At 42.7% G+C, this 25,044-nt stretch overlaps 1 protein-coding gene across 12 annotated transcripts in view; it reads left to right on the forward strand.

Annotated features, from left to right (window-relative positions):
• The window catches only part of LOC133126246 (disco-interacting protein 2 homolog C), a 166,015-nt gene that overhangs the window by 32,144 nt on the left and 108,827 nt on the right, over window positions 1-25,044 (forward strand). The window contains exon 1 of one of the 12 annotated variants that reach the window (XM_061238254.1): window positions 24,235-24,294. The exons of the other annotated variants lie outside the window; for them this stretch is intronic. The gene's annotated coding sequence lies outside the window, so the exon portion shown is untranslated. Of the gene's footprint in view, window positions 1-24,234; window positions 24,295-25,044 lie in introns of those variants that run through there. 12 annotated transcript variants of the gene reach the window in all.

A 25,044-nucleotide genomic window follows, 5' to 3' on the forward strand; every position in this document is an offset into this window, starting at 1 on the left:
ACAATTTATGTTTGGTAGATAGGTGTTTGATTGTGTTATTGTTTGCTTAGGTTTTTCAGTTGACTTTCATTAGATCATTATCATATTCTCATGTAACTGACAGTGTTTTCTATCTACACTGCGTGGGCTTTTTGTGCTGCTATACCACTGATACCACGGAATTCAGGAAGCAGCATTAAGCCAGACATACATTTAATTGTTTCTCTACAGCAAAGACACTGAGTTAGTAGGCTAGTTGGCTTTATTTAAACTACTATTGAACTTTTAAAACTAAGTTCAATGAAGCTATTTTTGTGATTAAGCTTTCCATCTTGTTTGACTTGTGCTAACAATTAATTTGACCTGACTACAAAAGTCAATTTACTCTGGAGGCTAATACCAAATTTGTTGCACAGAAAATGGCTGGCTGCCAAATACCCTAAGAGCACCACACATCATCTGTCTTTGAATTGTTTCCTCTGAGCTATACTGAATGGTACAAATGTCTTATCACAGAATAAGACCACGTTGACTAGGCTATATATTTTTTGCTTGTACCTATTGACATTCTGTGAAAATAAACCCCAAAGGTGCTGCATCAGTTCTTAGTTCAGACCACTTTCGGAGGCCCCACTGAGCCCTTAAGCTTTTTTTTTTTGTGGTTTTATTTCAGCCTATATGCTCGATTCCCCACAGGATGTATACAAACTTAATAAAGCTGTCAATACATTTTCAGGGTTTACTGCAGCAAGCATTTGGTCATTTCCTGGCAGGTTTGAAGACTTTCTGTCCCAAACATACCAAAAATATCAGGAGCTCTCTATCTTTAAAGAATACTTTCCCCCCCTTATTCTCCCAATTTGGAATGGCTTATCAGATTGAACAGTGTTCATTACCGCAACCTCCACTAGCAATTGGGGAAAAGTGCAGACAAGCACATGCTGTCCTGGGCCAAATACATAATGTTTTGTATTCCAATACATTCTGTGTTCAATTGATGATTGATGATCTGTGTTCAATAGTTGAACCAACTAAGAGGACCAGAAGGCGGGAGAGTTTTCCATAGGTTCCAATGCATCAGACAAGCTCAGTAAAGCCCAGGTCTGCTCTGAAGTGCATATTGTCAGCTGCTGTTCATCACACCGCAGTTTGGAAATTGGGCTCAGACAAACACGAGTCGGATGAAGACTCTTGTGATGCAGTTGAACAGGCAGACTTTCACTCGGAGGATGTCAGGATTGCAGACAGGATGGCTTTGACAGGGCTGGTCTATTGGTCACAACTGCCCCTGGCGTCACAGACAGTGCTTATTAGTCTGCAGTACGGCTGCTCAGACTGACTGGATTAGTCTATTGGACTCATGGGGTCAATAAATGTGATTGACTCTGACCTGATGCAAATCGATCATCTTAACCCTGTCATGTCCTCTAGTGAATACCCCCCACCCACCCCAAATGAAACTTACCTTTTTTAAGAGCCCATTTAGATATAGAAAATGTGATAAATATAGCCTTACTTGGTATACAAAGCACGTCTTGGTAACTCTAAAGCACAAAGTAAATGGACAGAGCAGTTATTTTGATTGAAATCACTTGAAGCAGCTGCACTTATTTACTGTGAATACGTGATGTGAGAATGTGGCATTAATTCAAAGGACAAATCTCAGCATTTGTGTTTGCAATTTTTAAAATCATGCTCATTGTGTCAGTCAGTTTTTTGTTTAATTAACGCAACATCAAATCAGTCCAGACCGATAATTGTTTTTGATTCAAAGGCTTTTCTACATTTTCTTGAGCTTGTCTTGTCTTGTACTGGAACTGGCACTCTCAAAGTGCAAACCCCACCTTCTGTTCCTCTTGGTTCCTCAATGGCACCAGGAAAGATCAATTGAGCCCAGAAAAATATTTGAATCCAAAACAATTACAAAATTGACCCAGGTCTAGTCTGTTCTGTCTGGCCATATTTCTGCGTGCTACTGATGGGTGACTGTAGACACTGCTGTTCACAACATTGGTTATTTTGTGTGACGGAGGACATTGATTGATTTCATTTTTTTCATATCAGAATGTACTGACAGGAGGAAAACATGGGGGCTTTTAACCAGAGTGTCCAAGGATGCGGGATTGATTCACCAGGCCTTTCACTGCCAGCTATCGCCTGGACAGCACTAGCAAATAAGCGAAAGACACGTTTTATGCATTGCACTGAACATCAGCTGCATTAACTCATGGCATGTGTGTGTGTGTTTGTGTGTGCGTTTGTGTGTGCGTTTGTGTGTGCGTTTGTGTGTGCGTTTGTGTGCGCGTTTGTGTGCGCGTTTGTGTGCGCGTTTGTGTGCGCGTTTGTGTGCGCGTTTGTGTGCGCGATTGTGTGTGTAGGGCGGCGGGTGGCGTGGGGAGGAATTTTGAGCTGTTCTTTCGATTAACGAGCTTGTTACGGATCAATCCAATCGGCTGTTTTCTATGCATGGATGCATTCCTTGCCTGGAAACCTGAAAGCTGCTATCCGTAGACTGATTTGCCGGCTCCGATTTTCCTGTTGCCTGTTGAAAAGTAGAGGCACACAAACTAATATGTGGGCCTAACCGTATGAATGACGTCTCAAACAAAGGCAGAGGCACACACACATTCGAAGGTGACTCTAGTTGAGGGGCTAGCGTTTTTAATTTTCAATAGTGTGGAAAAAACTGCTCTTGATTGGAATGTCTTCCAGGGAGCTGGTTGCTAGGCAACCCTCCTCCGTAGGTGCCTTCCTGCTTGCGGCAGCGGTGGAGGAGGGGGAGGAGCCTTGTGACTCATCCTTTGGACCCTCGATGCCAGGCTGCTGCCAGCCTTCTGGTCCTGACTGATTTCGTCAGTGGCGATATGTCCTGCACCAGATCTTATGGGCTGCGTGTGCTTGTGTTTTGTATGCCCCTCGCATTCGTTCTCACTGTGTGCGAGAGGTATAGAGAACAATCCCCCTGGAGCAATGGCCCGGGGTTAAGGGCCTTGCTCAAATGCCCAACAACTGTGCAGATCTTATCGTGGCTACGCCGGGGCTTGAACCACCAACCTTCTGGGGCCCAGTCATGTGCCTTAGCCACCATGCCCCATTACATTTTGACATGCATTGTACATGGAGTGTGACGCTGTGGGCTGTTGGTGTCATGAAGTGTTTTGTTTATGTATGTATTCCAAGGTCTGTGAGCTATGACATGTACTATATATGATGTATGAAGTCTCTGTTGCGAGGTTTAGTTTTTCCTTTTTAATTTCCTTTTAATTATTGAAACATTCTCGAAACACCTTATAAATATATAAGACATGACTTCTGTGAACCTTTTCTATTCTTGTTCTTTTATAATTACCAGTCACAGTTTCCTCGTGGGTATCTGTCTGCCTAGCTGTCTGTGTGTCTGTCAGTCTTAGTCACTGTCGGTCTGTTTCTGTCGATCTTCATTGCCCTCACAGCTGGTCTCTGTATGATAGACAGTTCGTATTTAATGGTACATTGTATTGCCTCACCTGGTTGCCCGGCAACCTTCTGAGAGGCCTGGACTCCCAGCTGTGCTTCCTCTTTGTTTTTGTGTTGCGCACCTCGCTGAGGTCACCAGGCTTTCCATATTTATCTCTACTGCCATTTTTCTCTTAGTATCAACCAGAGTTTGATGTTACTTTGACCACTGAAATGTACATCTGGGGCACAAACAGGCCAAAAAGCAAATAATAGATGAATACAGATAAATATTAAAGGAGGAAGATGGGCCATGAGGCTTAAATGCATGAAATGTAAAAATGAAAATGGTTCATTTTTGGAAACCACTTTTTTCCCGTTTTTGGAAGTGCTTGCTCTTTCAGTTAGAAGGCCCACTAAATCATATCCCAGACTGAGAATGCTTAAAGAAAAGAATAAAAAAAAATAAAAAAAAGGTGTTTGTGTAATTTTTGAATGCAGGCAGATGACTAAAGGACGATGTAATCCGATTTGCAGACAAAATAATGAATTTGAATCCCTTTGTGTGGCATTGTTGATTACAATATTCAATGATAATTGGAACAGGTTGAAACAAAGAGGACTTCATGCTTTGTTTTTTCTTATTTGAAAAATAGTAGACTTGCTGTTTGTGGTGGCAATTGTCATTTTAATAGACAATCATTTTCTGAAATGGCTCCGTCTGGTGTCGAAGTGACGAGGAGCCAAGAATAAGCAATAACTGCATTAACATTCTAATTAATTTAATGAATTAACACACTCTCCTCGTTTAATGCAACTATGGAGAAGTTTTGCCTAATTGATGCTTTTGAGTAATAGAGTGCGTGACTGTCAAGTGGCTGAACCATGATTGGGGATTATGGGTAATTTCAAATTTCATAATTGGACTAGTCCTGTAATTCATACGTGCTGTCTCATTATTGCCATTGGTGATCCAGGGACTTGTTGAGCTGGCCTGAGTGATCTCACTTCAAGAATCAGGAAAGAGATGGACTAATGGATGCTAATCTAGGTCAGGGATGGGCAACTGTGTATGCACGATTTTGCTGGAACCAGTTACCCTGACTCAGTCATCCAATTAGCCAAATGCACTGCTGCCGATTCACTCGTAAATTCGACCACAATAAAATGCTACATTACAAGAATATTTATCAGCTGCTGTTTATATCACGGAATGTGGCTAAATATGACAAATCATGTAAATGTTTGCTCTGAAATCCAGAAACCGATATGGCCCGCCTTGCATCCATCCCTGATCTAGGTTCATGTTGTGTGATGCCACTCGTATCCAGGGTTTCACACCCATTGTCTGTGTGCACACAGAACAGCGTTCATTACATTTGTTACAGTACTATTACTACAGTAGAAAAACTCAGAAGAAAGAGTACAATTGTAAATGTGCTATAGAGCATAAGAGAAACACAGAATTAATCAAATGAATGTCATCAGTTAATGGGTTTCCTTCCCTCATAGATCTATCACACCAATGCAGTCCTGCATTTCAGGAAGGCACGGTAGTCCATACTGCATATTGAAGATTACATTACATTTTATTCATCAGGCGCATATCATTTATATATAGTGTAGACAGCCCCTCTATTTTTAAGAGTCCTACTGAATATGTAATGTCACAGGCCTCCTCTGAGTGTCGGGTATATGCATCTCAGTATATTTCAATATAGTCCATACAGTGCAGTCTGTAAGTATTTGAACAGTGTTGCAATTCATTTTCTGGCTCTGTACTCTAGCACATCGTATTTTGAAATGAAACAATAAATATGAGTCTGTGTCAGAATCCCTTTTTATACATAGTCCCTTCTTTTTAGGGGACCAAAAGTAATTGGACAGTTAGCTTCCCAGCTGCTTTGTGTATTCAGTTGCTTCCTTAGTGCAGGTATAAGAGCTTTCAGTGTCTAGTCTTGATTCTAGGCCTTTGATTGCCTTTGGAGTCTGTGATAGGTGTTTATCGTTGACAGAACTCCGGTCCTCGTGTTGACAGTCAAGGAAGCCAGTATGAGGTTGAGGAATAAGAAAAACAATCAGAGAGACAGGCCAAACAATTGGCCTACCAATATACCAGACAAGCTCAGTAGAGTGTAGAAAAGTATTTGAATCCAAAACAATTGTGTATTTTAGTGGTCTGATCTATATTGCAGTATCTTCCATGTCCATAAGGGTTGATAAAAGATGTATGGGGGCTCTGCTCTCCTGACTGCAGTCGGAAGCGCTCTCTGCCTGCAGTGGGTCAGCCCAGAACAGGGGGGTTTTTGGGGTGGGGTGGCTAGGCACTCAAGAGCTTGTAGAATGGAGTGTTTAACCCCCTGATAGCGTAGCACCAAGGCATATGGTCCAAAGCACGATTCAGTCATTACAAACTGAAAGTGCTCTTGGCTGCGCCATGGCCCTGTGTTTACTGTGTGTATCAAGGGTCTTTGATTTGGATTTTTTTTTTATTTGCACCAGTATTTGTCTTAGTATTTCCTGGCTGTATTGGTGTCCTCAAAAATATGACCCTTGTTCCCTGTTATTTGTGCCGTCGGATATCCAGAAAGATCAGCAAAATATGACCGCTCTCTTCTCTCACTGTCCGTGTGTTTGTGTCTGCGTGTGTCTGCGTGTGTCTGCGTGTGTCTGCGTGTGTTCATATGTGTAAGAGAGAGTTTCCAGTTATTGTAGTTTTGATTAGTTCCTGATGACACTGATGAATGCACTTTGGACACGTGTAACATGTAAAAACATGCATAGCCCTCTGTCGTCCATAAAAATATGAGCCTCAATAAAAGCCTCAAAAGAATGCAGTATGCACAAGGTATTTTGAGGATCATATAAATGGGCCAAACACCAAATGGTCTGCCAAAACCTTTCCATGATTTTTATTTTCTCTAAGTGCAAATGTGAGTCTAATGTTCTGGGTCAGGGGCATGAAGCACATGCATTCAGCACCATATAGACCGATTCCTGGAAAGAGAGCAGGGTGACACCCACCACACATGGGCTTGAGGCTGTCAGACGCACTGAGGTGTGCGGAAAAGATGCCTCAGTCGTTTCCTCACTCACTTCCCAGAACCCCATTAAAATTGTATGATGTACTACCACTGTTTGGGTGCATCGCCTGGGCTGACCAATGAATCATCTAATGCATCCACCCCACCCACACACCCTCTACCCCCTGGTATTATGGTCTAGAGCAGTGGTCTACAAACCTGGTCGTGGAGAGCTGTAGGCTCTTTTTTGTTACTCTGCACATAATGAATCAAGTAGAGCAGTTTATTACACAGTTAACTCACTTCTCCTACCTGAGTCTCACCAGGGTGCTCGTTTTTAGGGCAAAAACTAAAACCAGCAGACCTAGTAGCTCTCTGGGACCAGGGTTGGAGACTACTGGTCTAGAGTGGTGTACCCCTGCTGTGTACCACATGCAGTGTGCCTCTGCAGTGCATTTGATATGGATATTCTCTACATAATTACGTTTATTGGCATCTCAGGCATCGTTTATAACCAAGCTCAGGACTTCAACACACATTGAATTGCGATACATTACATTTCTGTCTCCTGCAGAATAGCAACTGTGGAGTCTTTGCATCAGGTACGCTTTCCAGTCCCTCTACATCGGAGGTTTGTGAGGCCTCAGAAAGAAACAGATATCACGTTTCCCCTCAAATTAATGCCTGTACTTGGTCAGATGGTGACAGGCAAATTATTTATTCTGCTGGGTAACAATGCAGAATAGATGAGTGGGGCCATCACAAGCTACTAATCATGGTTTCCTAATTTGAGCATGACCCCATCTTTCCCATCCCCAGAAAAGAGTTAAAGCAAGCTGAACCGGAAGTTAGAGCAGCACTATTCCACAATGTAAAGTATACGAGAGTGAATTTTTGGAGAGCGAGAGCGTTAAGTGAGGAGGGAGAAGCAGATCTGTTGCCTATGGCTTTGGGGGGAATGAATATGCGGCACTACATAAAAGGATATTTATGGAGAGGAACGGAATGTCTAAATAGACTCCTGCTGGTACACTGATGTAAAATCTTGTTTTCCAGGAAGTGGATGAAAAAAACAAAAAAACCAGTGAAAACTTTGTGTTCGTATGGTTGTGAAGAATTGAATAACTTGAGGGAAAAGTTCGTTTTGATTTCAGCTTGTATTTAAGCTGTAGGTACACAATGTGCAAAGGGGATACTTTTCTTTAGAGGGCTCCAGCAATAAAAATGCTGTGGCAGTATTTCCTGTTTTTATATCGCTGCTGATTAAGACACCGTTTGTTCTGTGGTCATTATTCATGACTCTTGGATGCTTGAAGGCAAACTGCCGCAAGGTTCCAGGTTTAACCTTCTACCCCCTGTAGTATCTCGGGAAATGCTGTCATTTTATCATGGAGAATGTTTGATTTCCTCTTCCCGTTCCTTCTCCAAAGTGTCTCTGGCTTGTGTTCCAGCCACAATTGCAACCCTTGAATTGTGTCAAGCTGTTAGTTGTTCTTAAATAGACACTTTTGTGTTTACCGTCTTAAGGTCGTGTCAGAAATGGCTGTGCTCTCCATGAATTAATGTCTTGCGTACTATTCACAGTTTCACACCCTAGGGGTTTCATCTGTCAGATAAGCTGATGTTTTCATTTAATGTGCTATATGCCAAATGGTTCCATTATGAAATGATTAAATTATAGACTGTCAGGCAAAACCAGCAGTCCCAGTTAGTCACAAGTTTCTAGCACTACGTTACCTTCATCGATAGTTTTGACAATTAATGCCCAAGGACAGAACCATAAAGTACCCTTGGTCGCACCACTTCATGAATTTTCATAATACTGGTATACATAAAACTGGAATACTAAATGCCTCAATGGTAGAAAGAGCAACTATAACACAACTGAACATCTGGTTACTCTATAGCAGTGGTCCTCACTCCTGGTCCTGGAGAGCTGCAGGGTGTGCTGGTTTTTGTTTTCACCTTAATATCAGCAACCAGTTCAGACCAAGGAAACCAGTTGAGGTAGGTTAACTGTGTAATTAACTTCTTTAATTGATCAGTTACCTGCTAAGTAACAACAAAAAGAAGTGTGGACCACTGCTTTTTAGAATCAGTTTGAACATTAGTTCTAGGTTCTCTTCTCTCATGCTTATGATGGCATAGTTTCTCCTGGGAGGTACAGTGCAAAGACCCACAGACATGACTCACTGAGATCTGGAATCTTCATGTTAGTGGCTGTTTAGCACGTGCTTAATAAGCTTGACTGTAGTCCCTGACAAGCAGACTCACAAATGCACTCTCAACCGAGATGCACAGCAGTGAGAAAACGAGCAGGTGTTTCCCTCACTCAATTAACTTGAAGTGGGTGCAGTTTTCTTGACACAAACGACTAGGGGGACAATAACAGGAAAGGCCTCTCCGCCCCTCAATTAAGGGCGTGAGTATTTTCATACTTACCTCAGAGAAACACACGGTCGTCACCAGACGAACGTAAAGCTGTTGACGCGGCCGTTGTTGGAAGATAGGCGAATTTCACCCGTTGGCGAGGGAAGACGTATGTGGCTGCGAATGGCTCTGACCCACTTAGTCGTTAGCCTCAGTTGCGGCATGTGAACAGCCCGCGGGGCAGATCCTCCCTGTAACAAAGCCGGCCTTTCAGCAGGAGACAGATAGAGGCCAGGAAAAATGACGCCCCAGTCCATTTTGCTCAAGTCAGATTCCGCTCTGGATATTATCTCAGATTTTTCAAATTGTATTCATTTTTCGTTAAAGAGATAGGGTGGGTGGTGGTTTATCTGTTAATAAGCAGGATGAATCTTTATGTGCAATGCTCAGTTATTTTCATTTAAATACAGGAGTATGTACAGTGCCTATGATCTTAGTTACATGGAAGTCCATTCATACAAGATGTTTACTGTGGTAAAGCACCTTACAATCACAGGTTTCATGGCTGGGATTCTAACCTCATTTTCCTTTGGCCCAGAGATAAGGCATAAAATCACAAGCATTTTTGCAAATGGAGCCGTTTTTGTTCAACCCATATAAAGAAACTAACCAATCGGCTCCCTGCCATGTGTATTACTGGAGGTTTTGGTTTATGGAAGCATGATCTCATCGTCATTCAAATTAAGATGCAAATGTGCAATGGCATCTTGTGTTCATTCTATGTGACAAAAATAACATGCAAAAGCCCCGTGTGGATTTTCATGTTATTTTGATGTTGTTATTTCATGACGTGTTGGCCAAATATTCTCAAATCGTGCTAGGAGAAAGGACTAAGGAGAAAGATGACTGCATGGGAGAGTGCCCGGGGGAGGCCGAGCGGTAATCGGGCTCATTTCTGGATCCGATGATCTGCTTATTACAACTCTCCGCCACACAACAAACCCCAGATTAACCCACAAAACAACAACAACAATATAGTGCTGCTGTGTTCCTTTAGAATAAGTGCAGCTTTGCTTCGCTTCTTTTATGTACTTTTTTCTTTTTTACAATGATTATTCGTATTCGTGTGGCAGATGCCCTGATCCATAGCTGTTGCGAGATGAGATGAGATGCCTAGAGTGCCTATCACAAGAAGCGTGAATAAGGGCTTTATGGGTATGGAATTGCAAGTTATGCTTCTGCAATAAAGCATCAAGCTTTGTCAACCGTGAGCGTACAGTAAACATACAGCCAGTTGGACAGAAGCATATCCATTCTGCTTAAAGGGAAAGAACATTTTCAATCTTAATCTAGTCAGTAGCTACTTGTGTGTGTGCATGTGACCTCTTGTGTGCATATCTGTGTGTTTTTCACTGTATTGAAGAGCACACAGCCAGTATCTCTGGATGGAAGAGGAGGCAGATCCGTACATCCGTTTCATACTCGTATTCAACCAGCTCATCAATCTTGGAGTTTTTTTTCGGACGACGGAAAGATACTGTCCCCTAGTAGTGTCCTGAGATGGGCACTAATGAAATGGAGGACTCTTTAAGGACCTTATGTTTAAGCGGTATAGGGCAGCCTAGCCTAGTGGCTAAGATACATGACGAGGACCCAGAAAGTTGGTGGTTCAAGCCATGGTGTAGCCTCAATCTGATCCACTCAGCTGTTGGGCCCTTGAGCAAGGCGCTTAACCCTGTATTGTCCTCTGCTTAGTCTAATCAACTAAGGCACTTTGGATAAATGTGTCATCAAAAATAATAAATTACTATTATTTATTATTATTAATCCCACCACAGATAGTTCAGGGGACAGTACTGTTGGTGGTGGGGCTGCTATTGTCTCTGTGCTGTCTCTTTGAACCAGTTCTGTGCGGAGGTTGGCCCCATTTTGTTCCCTCCCAGGGGGTTGGTGTCTCTCATCCCCTTGAAATTCCCCAGTGTGTTCAGGGGCATGCGTCTCGCTCATCCGGAGCACGCGGGAGGTGGAGTGAGGGTGGAGTTTTGGGGGTTTTTGTAGAGCGAGGGTGAGCTGAATATATATGTTTGTCAGAAAATAGGAAAAAAAGTCCCCCGGGAAAAAAAGGTGGCCTGATTTTATGTCCGCTTTTATGTTTGGAGACAAGTTGACCACAGCCGTTTGAATTGAGAGAAAAGTATTGTAAAAGAAACATTTTTACACTTTATTGTCTCTCAGATAGTTAGCCTTTTATCCCTAAATATGATAAATCTGTGAAGCATCTCATTTTAGAGCCTGAAGTAAGTGAAAGTTTGATACCTGTCTGGGAAATTGCCACCAGAACTCATCCACACTGAGGAAAAAAATAAACATGGTTGTACAATTTACAAAGGATAAGGTTACCCCACACAACTCCTTTCATATACAAAGCATTATGTTTATTTAATGTTTACTGTTTAGTTCCACAATATTAGAAATGAGAACTCCATGCAGTATCAAGATTAAAAAAGGTTTTTAAGAGATGTCAAAAGCTGCATAAGGTCAAATAGACCCCAAACATAATGAAGGTTAAGAGTCCAAGTTTGTACCTTTACCAAGATCATGGCCAGAATTAATTTATCACTTACTATATAATCACGTCTGAGAACAGCAGTGCTGTTCTCCGCAAGGAAATGGAATGTTAATGTGCTGTGGATGGGAGAATTTAGTGCCTGTTTCCACATCCTGAGAAGTTCAGCTGAAACCGGTGGAAGCTAAGTATGGAGGACGGTCATGCTTTCAAACTGGATGCCACTCCCGCGGCCTTCATCAAAGCAGGGTTAAACATTTAGTTTATTAGTCCGGTTTTCCCATTTCCAGTGATGGTGTGAGGTAATTACATGATGGATGGAAACATGCTCTGTTTACTGCTTCACTTTAGGGTGTGTACTACTACAAAAGAAGTAAATAGTAGTAGCAGATAGTAAACAACCATGTTGTCCCCTGCCAATGATGCAGTGTTGCCACCTCTGGCATTTCTGCGAAATAAGAGAACAGCTTGATATTAAATCACAAATGGCATACTGCCATGGTAAGTTGAGCACTGTCACTGCCTGTCTAAAGTGAGCAACACTGAGCAGTCACAGACCTTGGGGCTGTTTGGAATCTTCAAACCAATGATTTTACCTCGCAAGTTCCATAGACAAGCCAGAGAACTGATTTGATTATAATCTCTCTGTCTCTTGCTCTTTATTTCATTCATTCTTTCTTTCTCCCATTCATTAATTTCTTCCTTAAATAAGTGAGGTAATCATGGTAAACTGGTTACAATGTGTTTTTGTTTTTTTTGCTGGACTTTGGCAAGATCTCCCCTCCATTCTGAAAGCACAGAGCCTTCAAAGTTAAGTGCATCTCTTGTTTTAAATCAGTCTCTGTTGTGCCCTCTCTTCTGACAGCTGGAGGAGATAAACACACATTGTGTTGCGGGGGCCCAGAACCCTGCCAATGTCAAACTATCAACAGGGCTTTCCTCACACATACATGATGGTATTTCAAACTAAGTACTGTCTTTTTTTGCTCTCTCTACCTCTTCTATAACTCTCTAGCTATCTAGTGCTATCTAGCTCTTGTCTAACTTTCTCTAGCTGTCAGCTCTCTCTAGCTGTCTACCTCTCTAGCTCTTCTCTAACTCTCTCTAGCTGTCTGGCTCTCTAGCTCTTCTAACTCTCTCTAGCTGTCTAGCTCTCTAGCTTTTCTCTAACTCTCTCTCGCTGTCTAGCTCTCTAGCTCTTCTCTAACTGTCTAGCTGTCTAGCTCGAGCTTTTCTCTCGCTCTAGCTGTCTAGCTTTCTAGCTTTTCTCTCTAGCTGTCTAGCTTTTCTCTAACTCTCTCTCGCTGTCTAGCTCTAGCTTTTCTCTCTCTCTAGCTGTCTAGCTCTCTAGCTTTTCTCTCTCTCTCTAGCTGTCTATCGCTCTAGCTTTTCTCTAACTCTCTCGCTGTCTTGCTCTCTAGCTCTTCTCTAACTCTCTCTAGCTGTCTAGCTTTTCTCTAACTCTCTCGCTGTCTTGCTCTCTAGCTCTTCTCTAACTCTCTCTAGCTGTCTAGCTCTAGCTTTTCTCTCTCTCTAGCTGTCTAGCTCTCTAGCTTTCCCCCCCTCTCTCTCTAGCTGTCTAGCTCTCTAGCTTTTCTCTATGTCTCTCAAGCTGTCTAGCTCTCTAGCTCTTCTCAAACTCTCTAGCTCTCTTGCTCTCCCTCAGTCACTGCCTTCCACAAACAATGTGTAATTATAGTTTGAGAAGACTGCAGTGTCAGCTGTTTTAATTAGTTGTATTCGATGGGATTAAGGCTCTGTCTCATTAGGGGGGGTTGGATACTCTGAGAAGCCGTTGCTTGGTGGCTGAGGATTGAAGGTGGGGCTTATTGGCTGGTGCCAGGCTTGCATCGACTGATCATTTCGATCAGGGGATCTCAAACTGTTGGTTGTATATATACGTATATATATTTAAAAAAGAGTAATAAATACCTAATAAAGGTATACTGAGCCCTTTATTAGGTATTTATTACACTTATTTTTTAGACTTCTACAGCTGTAGCCTATCCATTTAGGGTTATGATGTGTGTTCAGAGATGCTCTTCTGCATTCTATTGTTGTAATGTGTGGTTATTTGCGTTACTGTCACCTTCCTGTCAGCTTTGACCATTCTCCTCTGACATCTGACAAGGTGTTTCTCTCTGCTGAAGTGCTGCTCACTGGATTTCTTTTTTGTTTCTGAGATACTCAAACTACCCTGTCTGCCACCAACAATCATCCCACGGTCAAAGTCACTTAGATCACATTTTTCCCCATTCTGATGGTTGATGTGAACCATGGTTGAAGCTCATGACCCGTATGCATTGCACTGCTGCCACACAATTGGCTGATTAGATAATCACATGAATAAGTAGGTGTAGTAAAGTAAAAAATTTCCAAATAAAGTGCTCGGTGAGTGTATATATATATATATATATATTTTTTTTTTTTTTCTACGTCCGTTTGCGTTCAGCAGCCAGTTTGTGCAGAATTGGGACCCTGGCAACCACATACCCGGGAGTATATCACCAAGCAGGATTATTACGTTAGCTGGGTAACTTCAGAGTAAAACCCAGAACAGCTGTTCATGGTTTTTACTTTAGTCCATGTTCCCGATATGGAAGGGTTCTGGCGGGTTTTACACAGTGAAATTAGCCAGCTGCTGTAATCCTGCTTTGTGATATGCCCCCTGGAGTCTGTCAACCATAGCCAGACAGTCCCTTCAGACTGGACGCTAATATTTTTGGGGTCTCTCTGCCTTGTAATGAATGTATCCACACGTGGTATCGGGGGCTTTTCATTTGGCTGTTACTAGCAGGTACTTACTATTTTTTAAATTAATTAGTCTGCAATAAACTGGAGATTATTGTACTGAATACTAAGTGAATATACTGTTGAATTGCATTCCTATTAGCCAAGCAATGCTTAGTTAACGTTAAATGAGATGTAAAGTTAAGGTAGATGTAAATTTGCCAAGTAGTGTCGTATGTTAGCTAATACAAGGTATGGGTGAGAAGGAAAGATTGCACGCTAGCATGTAATGAGAGATTGGTCTCCAGCCAGGCAATGAGCAAGAGGGATAGAGAGATGGATTGTGAGCAATCGCGTGATCGGAGAGAAGAATCCTTTGTTTTAGCTCGGTAGTACAGCTCAACACCGCAGACAACGTGTTTGTAAAGACCAGTGCAACCGAAACAAAGCTACACCAAGCTACCTCAGAACAAGCACTCTGTGTGGCAGCTGGGATGCGGTGTGTCCTTATATGGTCATATGCTAATGTGGGAAGCCACATTGCATGTGCTGAAATTAACCCAAATATTGGAATATTGCCGCAGTTTTTAAAAGAATCAAGGGAGGCATTATATGGAATGGGATTACATTACATTATTGGCATTTGGCAGACGCTCTTATCCAGAGCGACGTACAACAAAGTACATACCACATACCCATAACCAGGGATAAGTTCGCTGAAAGACCCTAGAGGGAAGTACAATTTCAACTGCTACCTGTACAACAAAGATAAGGACGAGGGCCTTTTTTTTTTTTTTTTTTTTTTGAGAACAAAGAAACAAAGAAAAGAGCAAAAGTGACCAAAGTTAACACAAAGCAAGTCACAGAGACAACAATTAAGGTTCACAGGGAGGTAGGGAGGGATGGGGAGAGGTGCTGCTTGAGGTTGAAGGTGGGGAGAGATTCTACAGTTCTGACCTCAACGGGGAGTTCGTTCCACCACCGTGGAGCCAGAACAGACAGTAGTCGTGAGCGTGAGGTGGAGGTTCGGAGAGGGGGAGGTGCCAAGCGGCCTGTGGAGGCTGAACGAAGAGGTCTGGCAGGGGTGTAGGGTCTGATGATTTTTTTGTAGATAAGCTGGGGAAGACCCCTTAACTGCTTGGAATGCTAGCACCCATGTTTGAATTTGATGCGAGCCATGACAGGCAGCCAGTGGAGGGAAGTAAGCAGGGGGGTGACGTGTGAGTATTTGGGAAGGTTGAAGACCAGACGAGCTGCTGCATTCTGGATGAGTTGGAGGGGTCTGATGGCGGACGCTGGGAGACCAGCCAAGAGGGAATTGCAGTAGTCCAGGTGGGACAGAACCATCGCTTGGACCAGGAGCTGGGTCGAGTAGGGGTTGAGAAAGGGTCGGATTCTCCGTATGTTGTATAGGAAGAACCTGCAAGACCGGGTCACCGCCGCAATGTTCTTGGAGAGGGACAGTCTGCTGTCCATCACCACGCCGAGGTTCCTTGCACTGGGTGACGGCGTGAGCGTGGTATCCCCGAGGGAAATGGAGAGATCCAGATGGGGAGAGGTTTTAGCAGGGATGAATATCATTTCAGTCTTGCCTGGGTTGAGCTTTAGATGGTGGTCGTCCATCCAGCTCTGGATGTCCCTCAGGAAAGCAGAGATACGGGCTGAAACCTGCATATCAGACGGCGGGAACGAGACGAAGAGTTGGGTATCGTCCGCGTAGCAGTGGTAGGATAGCCCATGTGCAGTGATCACAGGGCCAAGGGAGCGAGTGTAAAGAGAAAAAAGAAGCGGGCCTAGGACTGAGCCCTGGGGAACTCCTGTGGCGAGGGGCCGAGGTGTCGATACCGAACCAGCCCAGGCAACCTGGAAGGAGCGACCAGAGAGGTAGGACTCAATCCAGTCCAGGGCTGTGCCACAGATGCCCGTTGCTGACAGGGCAGACAGGAGGATGGAGTGATCCACAGTGTTGAAGGCAGCAGAGAGATCTAGAAGAATGAGGACAGAGGAGAGGGAGGCTGCTCGTGCGGCATGGAGTGACTCACTGACGGAGAGGAGCGCAGTCTCTGTCGAGTGACCCGATCTGAAGCCAGACTGATGGGGGTCTAGCAGGTTGTTGTTTATCTAGTCTAGTCAAGGTTGTTGATTATCTAGTCAAACCTTTTTTCGTGTAAAAAAAATGTACTATATTTCAAGCACAGTAAAACATAGAAAAGTATTTGAATCCAAAACAATTACATATTTGGCCCAGGTCTGGTAGTTTCATTGAGTTTGGGAACTGGTCGTCCTGTCAGAAACCAGTGGGAGCTGGGAGTCCAGAGGATTGTCACAAGGTTGATTCTCAGGTCTGACTCCACGTTCTCTGTGTAACCTTTGCCCCTTGGTACACAGATTAACACGGTGCCATTTACCCACTCGGCATGTACGCTTTTCATTCCATGAGTGTATATCCCCCCCTGCCCCCCTGCCCCTCAGTGCCGGGCCCTGCTGTTTGATGTTATAATTACTCATTCTGGAGGAGTACATCTGTATCTGTAGCCCCGGAGCAGAGACTGACTGAGCCATCCCTGGAAAACAAATCGCATCTGTTGCCGTGCCTCTGTGGATGCCAGGGGCTGTGCAGCACACGGTTTTGTCAGCAGTTTGAAAAAGGAGGAGAAAATGCAGAGAAGGCCGCTGGTAAGTAAACAGAAAGGCCTTGTCTCTTATCTGGCTGATTCATAAATAGCATGTATGTCTCAGAATGACCGACAGAACGAGGGGTCAAATCCATTGGATTTAAATTGAGTTATTTTTGCGTAAATAATTATTAATTTATGCAGATTCTTTAGGGGTATCCACAACATAGTAATGGCATCATGTAGCTATAACACAATAAGTATTTGGCGAGCCCGTTGCCATTGTTGTAGACCACGTTACCGCGCTCGGTATAATTTGACAGATTTAAATCCAACTCAGGCTATTGGGCTATTGTACTGTGTACCCTTGTGAGTAGTACTGTGTGTGAAAGATGTTTAATGACTTCTTTTGCAATATTGTCATTTCATTTTAAACTAGTTTGTTGACTGTCAGAAGTGTGCAAAGGATCTCTTCAGGAAGTTGTGAGAGAGTGGAGCCATTTTGACCAAACTAGATGCTGAACTTCCTACATTTAACATTAAATATTCTCTCTGACATTGAAATGGTTTCATTTGGAGTGACTTGGGACAATATCTCTGGCAATGTACATACATTATAAATATTCATGAACGGTAGCATCAGAAACTGGTGTTTCTAATTGAAGGGACTGGGTGGAGTATGGGAAGACACAGTGGAGGAGGGGCCCAGTGAGACAGAGAAGGGACATTGGCTCAGGAAACAGGGGGGCGGGGCTATTGGGACAAACATGAATACACACTAAATCTGGGCTTTCATGGAAGAATAATTGGTCCTTGAATTTTAGCAGCTACCAAATTCTGTAGACTCACAAGTATGTCTCCTCCATCATTCATTTAGTCATCCTCGACTTTGAGTCACCGCTTTCTTTGGCTCCTCTGCTGTTTTCTGAATTCTTTCTTTTGTCTGTCAACCATTTTAATCATGGCTTGATTTTGATGAAATTTTGATGAGAAATGATGGATGGGGGTGTGTGGGATGGGGAGATGTTTGTTTTTTAGGGATTTATAAAAACGTTCAAGTAACTTAATTTGCAGTTAAAATGGTATAAGTCACATAACAGAATGACATCAGCTGGTGTTCAAAGCTGACTGACTCACCAACCAATCGCAAACGAATCGTTCCTCATTCTGTACCAAAGCCTGTCCTTGGACCTCTGTGTCAGATTAAATTTTTTTGTTAAAACATTTTTTATTTTATTATATACTCTCAACGGAGTCCGATTGGCTTGGCTTCCATCACAGTGCACATGTTGACTGCTGCATGTAGAATCCATACCTGGGTCAAATAAGCAATACATCTGTACTGATCTTGCCTGGTGCAATTGAGTCGCTTGCACTTTTTCAGAGTATTCAATAGGTTCCAATAAACCAGACCAGCTCAATCGAGCATAGAAAAGTATTTGAATCCACAACAATTATGTATTTGACCCAGGACCGGTGGAATCCCAGGCAGCATCCACTGGGGAAAACACATGAAGAGGAATGTGGACTGTGGCCACCATTCCATACTCTGTACATGTAAAGCCCAGCGGGACTGCTGGAAGGGCTTGCCCCCATGTCAGGAGCTCTGTGTGTTTAGAAGTGGGGGCCTGCCATTTTGCCACTTATTAATCCAATTCCCGTGGTCTTTGAGTTGGGTACTTCTGAAAAGGAGCTGGGTACCGAGGCAGAGCCGATAACCTTTAGCACGACCCTCTCTGTTCGTGGAAATGTGCTTATTATCTATAGTCGAGAGGAATAATTACCATCTCGGTCCGGTAGGAGATCTTGGAAGTCGCAGGCTGCCATTCAGGGAGGCGGTGGGGAGTTTTGTGTGGCCGAAACCACACACTTTTATTTGGGGTGATTGGGGTCTTTTGGAGTGTAAGTTTGGGGTCTCAGTCTCCCTCGGGCATTGAGAATTCCGTCTCTCGGAAACGGTGGAACTCCAGCCAGTCAGGATGGCAGTGCTATGCCATGCTCTTCTGCTGACCCCAATTTAAGTAACACAAAGCCTCAATTATTGATCTCTATTGAGGCTCTTTTGATCATCCACTTGGTTCTCAGGACAAGGATTTTCTACAGGCAGCTTGTAGCGTAGTGGTTAAGGTACATGACTGGTACCCGCAAGGTCGGTGGTTCTAATCCCGGTGTAGCCACTATAAGATCCGCTCAGCCATTGGGCCCTTGAGCAAGGCCGTTAACCCTGCATTGCTCCAGGGGAGGATTGTCTCCCGCTTAGTCTAATCATCTGCTTAGTATGTTGCTCTGGATATGAGTGTCTGCCAAATGCCAGTAATTACATGATTTTCAGTATGAACAATGTCTTTTTTTATGGAAAAAGTACTTTGTATGATAGAATTCATTATGAAGTTTGAATAACACTCAACTGTTCACGCTAGCTGTGGTTCTATGTACACCCGCATGCAGCACTGACCTTTATGAAGTTATCACTTTTGAAAACTGATTGTAAAACGCACAGCATCTTTGTGACGAGAATGAAACCTTGATTTCTCCGAACAACCTTTTACCTCACTACTGGACCAGGTGCGGTCACAAACAGTTATCTACTTCTGATGGTTGAACAACCTGTATGCTTCCTGTGATGTCTCGAAGCTTGCATTACATTAGCTGGCTCTTTTATCCAAAGCACCTTGATTAAAATTAAGCAGGAGACAATCGCCTTGGAGCAATATGGGGTTAAGGGCTTTGCTCAAGGGCCCAACAGCTGACCGACCTTGCGGGACCCAGTCGTGTACCTTAACCACTACAGGCTGCCCTATGCATAATGTGGATTACATTGGTGTCACACCCTTGAGCATTTCAGTACCGCATATCATCACCTTTGTCTATGACAGCCCTGTGCACAGTCCTAGTGAACCGTGAATGACATATTTCAATGGTGCATGTGACAAACTAGTTGAGTGGGAAGATGACGAGAATTATCAGAAACCTGGAGCTTCTTCAAACGGGGAAGGGCAGAGACGGAGTTCCTTCAGCTTTGTTCCCACGTGAAGCTGACTAAATTATACAGCCTACCACGGTATATAAATCCTGCTTTTATTGCTGCACAGTGAATAAAACTGTAGAAACCAACTGCTGGTAGGGAAGAACAGGGTGAAAAAGTGAGAGGGATGGAGAGAGAGGGGGAGGGGTGAGGAAAGAAGAAAGAGAAGTGGGAGCGGGAAAGAAATGGAGGATAAGATGGAGACTGCGAGAAAGGAATAAGGGCTGTAGAGGGAGCGATGGCGAAGGGGTGGGTTTTCTCTCAAAGGCCCACACGCATCAAAATTCTCTTCCTGGTTTTAGTATCTAATACATTTGCAAAGAGAAGTGACATAGGCTCTCCTCGAGAGCACCCCAGAGCCCGATGTTCAGCTCTCCGAGGTAAATGGTGAATGGTTGGCATTTATATAGTGCCTTAATCCAAATGTTAACATTTATTGACGTCATCCTATAATTATACAAAAAAAAAAAACGTAACTTAGGAAATTGTTTTAAGAACAGCTCGGAAAAATAGTTCTGACTCTAAAATGTGAATACTTCAACCAAAATGTTATTTATTTATTTATTTATTACTCTAATCAGTATGGAACCCAAACCGAAAGCACAATGATTATTTGAAAAGCTAAAAAACAGGATAAATATGTGTGTGGGCCCTTAAAAACAGGGTGGAGTTAGCTGAAGCCGTGGAGCACCATCCCCTCTGGGTTCATTTTAAACGTGCTGAGATCAGTGGCATTCAGGTCAGGATGCCAGGAGGACACCTAGGTTTTTGTGAGACCTTTCAACTGGCGGCTCCATTGTCTTGCAGCTCGTATTTTCGACACCACCCGCAATGCCACTGTTCCCTTAAACTCAAACAATTCATTTTGTTTGTTGCACCCCTGCCATCATTGCGGTTGCCGTCTGCCAACCGCTCTTCCCTCAGCATTGACTCAGCCTTGTGTCTGAGGGATGGCCATCCGATGACATAACATAATTTTGCTAAGGACTAGGAAAGAGGTGTTCAATCAAGTATTCTGCCTATATTTACTATGTTGATATTGTAATTAGCTTTACTATTCACTGAAATTAACAGCTGGATTGCATACAGTAATACTTAGGAATACTTCAAATGCTACACACCTTACATTTCATCGTCGCATGGTCATGAGAGGGGCGGCACGGATGGCGCAGTGGGTAGCACTGCCCCCTCACAGCAAGGAGGTCCTGGGTTCGAATCCCAGTCGGCCGGGGCCTCTCTGTGCGGAGTTTGCATGTTCTCCCTGTGTCTGCGTGGGTTTCCTCCGGGTACTCCGGTTTCCTCCCACAGTCCAAAGACATGCACGTTAGGCTGATTGGAGAGTCTAAATTGCCCATAGGTATGAGTGTGTGAGTGAATGGTGTGTGTGCCCTGCGATAGACTGGCGACCTGTCCAGGGTGTATTCCTGCCTTTCGCCCAATGTATGCTGGGATAGGCTCCAGCCCCCCTGCGACCCTGATCAGGATAAGCGGGTTCAGATAATGGATGGATGGATGGATGGATGGATGGTCATGAGAGAGGGTAGAATACTGGTCATCTCTGATGTCCGAAGCAGTCACATAATGGGATCCTTGGTAGTCCTCTGGAACACCTCTGGAACTTGAAAATGTTGAAGTGTGTGTGGGATGTATGGCTTGTAAAAAATCTGAAACTTGTCTGATGTGCTGCCATGTGGCACATTGTGCTCCTTTGATATGGAATGAGCCTGAATCTGGAAGATTTTACTGAATGCCTTGTTTTGCATTTTTGCATTTTAATGTCAGCTGTTCAAACATAAAGGCCTCTTTTATTGAGGCAAAGGCCAGTACAAGCCCCATTATTCACTCTCAGGCACTAATGGGTCATCCTGCTTGTCTGATAGAGCTCACGCTGAAATTACATTCTATGAAAACAGTACTATTTGCATCCCCAAGAAACAATCCGCAATAAAACTGTAATAACAATAGATAAACTACCCATTAGAAATTGTAAATGGTAAATTGGTGCATTTATTCAAAGCGCTGTAAATTTGATGCTTCTCATTCACCCATTCACACACACGTGTGATGAGCAATTGGGAGTGTCTTTCTGAGGGACACTTCGACACACCCAGGGCGGCATCAAACCGTAAACCCGTATGTCTAAATGCATGGGATTTATTCTGGCATAAGTTTCACCAATGGAGGGAAGAAGTGGTCTTTTAAAAAAATATATTATTATATCTTTTTTTATATGAAAAGTTCTACAGGTCCTATAGCACCCTCTCCCAATGAGCTTACAAGATTTCCATTTTCATAAAAAAACAACTTTTGAATGCAATTCAATTATGATTATCTACATATCATACTTAATATTGAACTACATATCATATAGTTCAATATTAAGTATTTAGACAAGGGTTTCAGCGGGTGGTTCTAATGTGGCTGGTTGGTGTATACACATACTTTCAGGAGGTCGACATTTCTGTATTGTAAATCCTTTTTTTGATTGGTCGTATGTAATATTCTAATATTTTGAGATACTGAATTTTTGATTTTCATGAGCTGTAAGCCGTAATCATCAAGATTAAAACAAACAAAAAAAGGCTTGAAATATTTCACTTTGTGTAATGAATCTAGAATAAGTTTTCACTTTTTGAATTAAATTACGGAAAAAAAGAACTTTTCCACGATATTCAAATTCTTTTAGATGCACCTGTATATGGTACTGTAAGTGGGTTCCATCGGATAGATGGCCAGTGGATTACAAGAATAAGGGACAACTGATATATCGTTCGATAGACTGCGTTTCATTCCTTTTTGGCAAAATATAAGTTAATATATTAAAGGTACAATAGGTAAGCTTTGCACAAATAAGTGAGTACATCAGTCGTGTATAGCATGGAACCATGAGAACACATTTGAGAAACATGTATGCGAGGTGGCTGGTCATGCTAGTGGTGAAGACATATTTGGTTATCTTTCATCAAAAGATACCAATTAAAGGTACAATAGGTAAGAGTTTTATACAGGTGACGGGCCGTATACCAAAACATTGTACAGCTGCACAATAATTCAAGCTCATTGGTTGAAAATTGTTTCTTCTCACAGCTAATGGTGTGGTGGCTTATTCTAATTGTTTGTGAGTAGCTGCCCAAATTGCACTCCAGACAAGCTATCACTGAAGCTCTGGATACTATTGCTTATTATCCAAGCAAAGACTATATATGTAGTTATAAAACAATACCAGTTTGCTATCGGTAGCAACAAGCAAATTAGCCATAGTTACCTGGACGACAATCATATGTTAGATTTCGGTGTTTTCAAGATATAACTGAGTTAAAATGTTTTACACGCAAGTTCTGTTCCTATTCCCACACCTTCAAATGCATGTCCCCAAAGTCACCCTGTTTTCCACCACTCTATTTTCTTTCCTGGCCTTGATTTGAGGTCTAGGTGCCGATAATCATTTGTCTTTGGCCTAACCAGGAAACCTGTCAATAGAAATGATGATATCTAAAGGAGTGCTTTGTCACAGAGGATGAAGCACTTAGTTTCCATTATTCAGATACTGAATATAAACTGTGTCATTCCCAATAAGGGTTGTGTAAGATTGGAGAAAGCTCAGGAGAACATACACATTACTTAGAACCACGAATAAAGAGCTGAACTTGTCTTACACCCTCAAATTTCGAGTAATGACTCTTTCTTTCATGAACACGATTTGAAGTACCAGCAGCGAACAGTTATAATTAAGAAGAAACAATATTTCTTCACATAGGAATGAGCGTTCGATCGTGCATGTGATCACACAGGATAATTTCCTATCATTTCAAAGACATAAAAAAATTTACTAAAATTTACTAAGAGAGCATTGGTCTCGAATGGTTTTTAAAAGCAGGCAAACTGGTGGTAGTCTGCATCATGGAACAATATGTGTGACTGCTTGGCTCAACAAAAGAAACCTTTTAAATCTTTGTAAATCTCAGTTATTTTGGGGAATTGCAGTGTGCAGTAGATTCATTTAATTATTAATGATGAATCCTGTTTTTCAGGGTTGTGTGTTTTCCCCTGATATAAGGACAGTACTGTCAGGAAATATTTAGCTCTTCGTCAGTGGCGCATGCATGTAAATTTGAGATTGAAGTGTATTTACTTGGCTTTTAATAAGGAAAAAAAGTCATACTTGCTTGAATTTGTTGGCCGAGGCCTTCGGCAGCAGTTGCCACGGCAACCGCAAAGACAGCAGACACTGCGGTCATTGCTCAAACCTGTGAACTGTCACACTGCCAGAACGTATTGTGTGCCTTATACGTTCTGCTCGCAAAGTGCGCTCCGTGGACCTTGAGGATTGGGTTAAATGGTGTCTCCACCTGCCAAGACGGGTGCTGAGATGGTATGCTCAAGGGGGGCTGAGATGAGCTGAAAAACCTTTGTCTTCTCCTCCCTTAGCCTGATTGGCTGCACTTTCTGGCACGGGAACACAGGGTTTTGGCTGCTGCCGGGACTGCAACAGGGTTTTATGTTTCCTGCGTGCTGTGCAGCGCAAGGTGCTGAACACACTCTGTGTTAAAGGTACAGTAGCAGCCACAAACACCTTCAAACCACAATACTGTTTATCCCTCCCCCTTCTCTGTAAACGTGCTGACGTTGAAATGCCATTGGCTGTGTTTAATGGCCAAATGTGTGTAATTTTTAAAGTAGTATTTTGTAAGATAGCCAGCTAGTTCCATAAAAAAAGAAGTTGCTTGCTCATAATATAGTTTGTTAGCTAAAGTAAGAACTTCAAAAAGACAAAACATAAATAGTGTTGTGCTGCACACTAAAGTCAATGTTTTATGAAGTCCCCTGTTCGGCAAACATTTTCTTACTAGTACAAATTGTGGTTCCAATATCGGTCTTTTCAAACACTACGAAAAGATGGCAGACTGTCGCGTTTGTCACTGTCAACTTTCCAAAACAGTGCATGTTGTGGTTTGAGGGTGTTTGTTGCTGCAATTCCTCTCTTGAACATTAGGAATCCGAAATTACCTACTGTATCTTGTAGCTCCATTAAAATACCCAGTTGTATAAATGGATAGCATACAGTATGAAAAAATGTTTCAATGAACGTCTCATCCATTTAAACAAATAATGATATGAAATGGGACCAGTCTGGGACCAGTCTGAGTGTTATTGTGTTTCTTTTCTCTCTTTTCTCTTAATTTTTAGGTCCCATTTTTTAAATAGCCAAATGTGTGTAGTATTTAGTAAGTGTGTAGTAAGATTAATTAAAAATGCAAACAGGAAATGAATGAGTAATTGCTGAAGTAGAAAATGATGATA

Source organism: Conger conger, chromosome 4 (assembly GCF_963514075.1).
Source record: "Conger conger chromosome 4, fConCon1.1, whole genome shotgun sequence".
Taxonomy (NCBI): Eukaryota; Metazoa; Chordata; class Actinopteri; order Anguilliformes; family Congridae; genus Conger; species Conger conger.